This window comes from Anomaloglossus baeobatrachus, chromosome 11 (genome assembly GCF_048569485.1).
Source record: "Anomaloglossus baeobatrachus isolate aAnoBae1 chromosome 11, aAnoBae1.hap1, whole genome shotgun sequence".
Classification (NCBI taxonomy): Eukaryota; Metazoa; Chordata; class Amphibia; order Anura; family Aromobatidae; genus Anomaloglossus; species Anomaloglossus baeobatrachus.
Genome location: NC_134363.1, coordinates 8,083,135 through 8,090,507, shown reverse-complemented (window position 1 = coordinate 8,090,507; position 7,373 = coordinate 8,083,135).

Below are 7,373 nucleotides of genomic sequence, written 5' to 3'. Positions count from 1 at the left end.
TTATTAGTGGTGGTACTATTACCATATTTTGGTATGTAGATAGGGAATGAAGTCTTCAATCAAGATTACAGAAAGATAAAGACTTTTACTGTTTTTTTTTAAAGTCCAAGTGATTTTACAAAAAGTTGCAAAAGCGGATATCCAAAAGTCCAAAAGGTAGCGTCTCAAATAAGACTGTGTCAATTACAATCCACTGAGCGCTTCTGGACTGCAGCAGGACGGTGATCTTATGACCCCAGGATGGACAATGTTATAAAAATTCTCTGTTTTGTTATCATTTCCAAACCTTCGAGATGCGGTATTGTCAGGAAGCTGCAACCTTTACATATGTTCTGTGCATTAAGACTTAACCACAGTTACCAAAGAGAGCAGGAAAGTGTTAAAGTTAACCCCTGTCATGCTGACCAAAAATGTCTCATCACCTGTTCCAGGAATGACAACAGGAAGCACAGAGGATCCAAGGTGACTAATGTAAATTTCACTGCACAGATATCAGAGGCCTATGCTATTCTTCTACAATTATGAACACTGTGTTTTATCAACATTTGGTCATGGACTTTGATTAAATATATGGACTTTGCAATAAAGGATAAGGTTTATCGCTCTAACAATGATGCACGCAATTATGGATGGTATCAAATCTATAACCATTCATCTTTTATCAAAGGATCTATTTCAAAGCATTGTGTTTATGCCAGAAATAATTAACAAACATGAGTTGATAAGAAGACGATATGCCAGAGGACATCAGATATAAGAAGAGACCATGCCAGAGGACATCAGATATTAGAAGAGACCATGCCAGAGGACATCAGATATAAGAAGAGACCATGGCAGATGACATCAGATATAAGAAGACATCATCCCAGATGACATCAGATATAACAAGAGACCATGCCAGATGACATCACATATAAGAAGACATCATCCCAGATGACATCAGATATAAGAAGAGACCATGCCAGATGACATCACATATAAGAAGACATCATCCCAGATGACATCAGATATAACAAGAGACCATGCCAGATGACATCAGATATAAGAAGAGACCATGCCAGATGACATCAGATATAAGAAGACATCATCCCAGATGACATCAGATATAAGAAGAGACCATGCCAGATGACATCACATATAAGAAGAGACCTTGCCAGAGGATATAAGATATAAGAATAGAACCTCCCAGATGACATCAGATATAAGAAGAGACCATGCCAGATGACATCAGATATAAGAAGAGACCATGCCAGATGACATCAGATATAAGAAGAGACCATGCCAGATGACATCAGATATAAGAAGAGACCATGCCAGATGACATCAGATATAAGAAGAGACCATGGCAGATGACATCAGATATAAGAAGACATCATCCCAGATGACATCAGATATAAGAAGACACCATGCCAGATGACATCAGATATAAGAAGACACCATCCCAGATGACATCAGATATAAGAAGAGACCATGCCAGATGACATCAGATATAAGAAGACACCATGCCAGATGACATCAGATATAAGAAGAGACCATGCCAGATGACATCAGATATAAGAAGAGACCATGCCAGATGACATCAGATATAAGAAGACATCATCTCAGATGACATCAGATATAAGAAGACACCATGCCAGATGACATCAGATATAAGAATAGACCATGCCAGATGACATCATATATAAGAAGAGACCATCCCAGATGACATCACATATAAGAAGACATCATCCCAGATGACACCAGATATAAGAAGAGACCATGCCAGATGACATCAGATATAAGAAGAGACCATGCCAGAGGACATCAGATATAAGAAGAGACCATGCCAGATGACATCAGATATAAGAAGAGACCATGCCAGATGACATCAGATGTAAGAAGACATTATCCCAGATGACATGAGATACAATAATAGTTTTTTAACTGCATGAGAGGACACACACGAGCTAGGGACCCCAACGTAGAGAAATACTTTGGCATAGTGTTGGGGCTCTATTGCATTGATCAATTCAGTAGCTAAATTTCTCTTTGTTCATATGTTCATGGCAGTAATGCAGGTTCCATTTTTCACATTTCAATCTTACATATAGCTATTGAATTTTCCATGTCAGTATTCACACAGCAGTTTCTGCTATTACATGTATTCCCCTTGCATAGTCACTGGTGTGCATACCTTATCTCCATATAGTGATGTTTATTTAGGTTTTTTGCACCCAGTTCAGACTTAGAATGGAGTTCCAAACGTTATTCCTTATTTATGAGATATAATAAGACACCATGCCAGATGACATCAGATATAAGAAGACGTCATCCCAGATGACATGAGATATAAGAAGACACCATGCCAGATGACATCAGATGTAAGAAGACGTCATCCCAGATGACATCAGATATAAGAAGAGACCATGCCAGATGACATCATATATAAGAAGAGACCATGCCAGATGACATCAGATATAAGAAGAGACCATGCCAGATGACATCAGATATTAGAAGAGACCATGCCAGATGACATCAGATATAAGAAGAGACCATGCCAGAGGACATCAGATATAAGAAGAGACCATGCCAGAGGACATCAGATATAAGAAGAGACCATGCCAGAGGACATCAGATATAAGAAGAGACCATCCCAGATGACATGAGACATAAGAAGAGACCATGCCAGAGGACATCAGATATAAGAAGAGACCATGCCAGATGACATCAGGTATTAGAAGAGACCATGCCAGATGACATCATATATAAGAAGAGACCATGCCAGAGGACATCAGATATAAGAAGAGACCATGCCAGATGACATCAGATATAAGAAGAGACCATGCAAGATGACATCAGATATAAGAAGACATCATCCCAGATGACATCAAATATAAGAAGAGACCATGCCAGAGGACATCAGATATAAGAAGAGACCATGCCAGATGACATCAGATATAAGAAGAGACCTTGCCAGAGGACATAAGATATAGAAGAGACCATGCCAGATGACATCACATATAAGAAGAGACCTTTCCAGAGGACATAAGATATAAGAAGAGAACCTCCCAGATGACATGAGATATAAGAAGAGACCATGCCAGAGGACATCAGATATAAGAAGAGACCATGCCAGAGGACATCAGATATAAGAAGAGACCATGCCAGATGACATCAGATATAAGAAGAGACCATGCCAGATGACATGAGATATAAGAAGACATCATCCCAGATGACATCAGATATAAGAAGAGACCATGCAAGATGACATCAGATATAAGAAGACATCATCCCAGATGACATGAGATATAAGAAGACACCATGCCAGATGACATCAGATATAAGAAGACATCATCCCTTGATGACATCAGATATAAGAAGAGACCATGCCAGATGACATCAGATATAAGAAGACAACATGCCAGATGACATCAGATATAAGAAGACAACATGCTAGATGACATCAAATATAAGAAGACATAATCCCAGATGACATCAGATGATCTGTTTTGCATCTTTTTAGATTTAGGAAAGTATAATTATGTATTTTATATGATTATCAGTCACGGCCTACCATAACATGAATCCACATTATTATATTTTTGAACAATACAACATGAATAATGCAAAATTGATTATTATTTTCATCATGATCATTGACATTAATCCACTATTGCCAAAGAAGGAAATAAGATCTGTTATCTTAATGATATAGTAATTTATTTGGAGGTTTTATGTAAATTTTCCCTCCACAGGGGGTTTGTAAAAAGTTCTCATTTATCAAATAATTTATAATATAATACCTCCATATAATAGATCTATAGAGGACAGAACTTATTGATATCAGTACTTATAGGAATTAATATTTCGTGTCTGTATTAAATGTACATAGATGCTGACATAGTCTTGTCTATATATATATATATATATATATATATATATTCAATCTGGAAACTTCTAGTGGTTACCTCATGGATATCGAAGAACACCTTAAATAGCCCTTTTGAGCAGCTGCATTGGGCAAATATACCATGACACATGCTGGGGAGGGGTCATCTTTCTCTGGATAGCCAAGCTGCAATATGTCAGATGCGAATGAAAACAGGAGAAAGACGAGTAGAAATGCTTCGCAATATATGTTTTTTTATTTCTATATTATTATTTTACTTTATAAAAGTTGGTAGACAAAAACACAAAACACATATATGATGTAGATGCAATAATGGAGAAAAAAGAGGCAAAGAGGAGGGATGTTAAAAAAGAGGCACAGACAAAACCTTCATGAATAATTGTAAAAATACTATCATAATACCATAATATTGTCACAGAGGCTATATCAGACAAAATGAACAATAATGCTGACAAACCCCTTTCCTGTGTGCTATCATGTATGATTATCGCACCTATATGTGATTACAACAGTGCAGCAATCTCACACAGGAGAGGATAAAACAGAAGGGCATAAAAAAATCTATCTATGCCAGTTATGTGTCCAATATAACTTCTAAAACGCCCAGAGCAAAAAACCGCACATGTGTACATTTATTTCATCAAGCCTATAACCACACCATCAGCAGGCACCATTGGTAAGTAGCCCATTTTACATATATAAAACAAAGGGTGTAAAGGGGGTCTGCCAGGCTGGCTATATATCAATACGGCATTTATCACCTAATGTGAAAATCACATGTACGTGCATTCAGCTTAATAGGCATATAAAAAATGACAATGAGGTGGTTATGAGTGGAGTCCCGCCAGTTCCAGTGTCCCTTACTACTAATCATGTGTCAATACACTGGATCAGCATTAAAAGGAGGTTACCTCATACTACTGCAGTAAAGGAAACACAGACATAGGCGGGGGCCCCATACATACCACACTGTGCAATCAGTGAGTGTAAGTCCAGTCAGGAAGGCTTGTCAGGTGTGGAAGGAATAAATCCCCCAGAAACTCCGACGTACGTTTCACAGAAAACCTAGCTTGTGCGCGGTTGCTTCATCAGGGAGTGACTGATCATACTGAATCGGCTGGTTTAAATAGCCGCTCAGTCCCTCAGAGCAGCTGTATCCTATCAAAAGATGTTGCCGGCGCATGCGCGTATGGCATCCCCGGGATCCGGAAACCCCCACACACCGTCATAACCCCAGCGCACTCGCGGGAGCGGGGACGCGTCTCCATGGCGCCCGCGCGTGCGCAGTGAGTCACCCAGAGACGGCCGGGAGGAAGGCGGACCCGCGGCGCAACACGCGCGCGCGCACGTCCATGATAGGTAAGAGGCAAGTGTGCACAGACACGGGTATATATAGTAACATTATGCGGTCGCATGGTAGATGAATACAAGATAAAGCCACATAACAACTTATGACATAAATGAATATACAGTCACAGCGCCGCATACAACATCCAGTGTCTGTGTCCACAAGAATAGAAAGATTCCTCGATGTCAAAATTTAACTTGATGGTTCAAATTCATACAGGACCAAAGCTGTTATTTCATACATGTGTTTTGTGTTTTTGTCTACCAACTTTTATAAAGTAAGATAATAATATAGAATAAAAAAACATATATTGCGAAGCAGTTCTACTCGTCTTTCTCCTGTTTTCATTCCTACCTTTGAGTAGCTCTGACACGCAATGCAGCGTCCCAAGTGAGGGGCAGCTGCTGTGTGTCTCTAATGTAATGTTGGACTCTATGTATCTAATATGTCAGATGCGTAGGAAGAGAGTTGAGAAAGGGGGGGTTACTTCTTCCAAAGATCTTCACTACTAAAGCAACACATGCTGGTCTCCAGCATGTCACCCATTCAGGATCCAGGGAAAGATGAATGAAATATAAGACTTCTACTGATTTAGTAAAGAAATGGACTATTATTGATATGAATTATATATATATATATATATATATATATATATATATATATATATATATATAAAATAAAATAAATAAATATATATATATTGTATATATATAGTGTTGTGTGGAGTATGCACGGGCAGTGGAACTGTGACTGTCTGAGTCAGTTTATAGTGCCGGGCGGGCGAGGTAGGGTTTTATGCTGGTTTGTTTTTGGTATGGATTTTGTTATGGGCTGGAGTTGTATATATAGTTTTATTGTTGTATTATATCTTCTTATTACGGTAATAAATAAGACTTACAGGAGGTAACTCAGGATCAGGAATATAATGTATGTACACAGTGACTGCACCAGCAGAATAGTGAGTGCAGCTCTGGAGTATAATACAGGAGGTAACTCAGGATCAGGAATGTAATGTATGTACACAGTGACTGCACCAGCAGAATAGTGACTGCAGCTCTGGAGTATAATACAGGAGGTAACTCAGGATCAGTAATGTAATGTATGTACACAGTAACTGCAGCAGCAGAATAGTGAGTGCAGCTCTGGAGTATAATACAGGAGGGAACTCAGGATCAGTAATGTAATGTATGTACACAGTGACTGCACCAGCAGAATAGTGAGTGCAGCTCTGGAGTATAATACAGGAGGTAACTCAGGATCAGGAATGTAATGTATGTACACAGTGACTGCACCAGCAGAATAGTGACTGCAGCTCTGGAGTATAATACAGGAGGTAACTCAGGATCAGTAATGTAATGTATGTACACAGTAACTGCAGCAGCAGAATAGTGAGTGCAGCTCTGGGGTATAATACAGGAGGTAACTCAGGATCAGTAATGTAATGTATGTACACAGTGACTGCACCAGCAGAATAGTGAGTGCAGCTCTGGAGTATAATACAGGAGGTAACTCAGGATTAGTAATGTAATGTATGTACACAGTGACTGCACCAGCAGAATAGTGAGTGCAGCTCTGGAGTATAATACAGGAGGTAACTCAGGAAAATGTTCCATAAGGAGAAAAGTTAGATAAGATGTGTATATCCCTTAATCGAACACCATTAAAACCTATGACTGATTCAGCCTCTAGGGGCTGCCACTCTGACGAGTTTCCGGCACCTCACCCGCATTTAACTTAGATACTATGTGTCAACTATACATAGAAATTTAAAACCATGAATAACCGATAGGAATAATTCCTTACTGATTTTTCAGGAAATAAACATCCATTATCAAAATAATACAAAAACATAATGTCATTACGGAGATTAATTCCATTCGGCTGTCTTGTGGATCTCTCTCAGGAAAATCTTTTTTTCAGTCCCTCCTCATACAGGTCTTGTAACTTGTTAAATACGAAAGCATTCCAGATGTCCAGGAAATGCTTCCACAGAGTAAGTATTGTTCTTTTAATGATATTATGTATATATTATTCTTTTTTTGAGTTTTCTTATGCTGCACCCTATATATTGTAGGTTTTCTTGTGGTGCACGCTATATATCATAGGGTTTTTTGTCTTGCACCCTATATGTCCTAG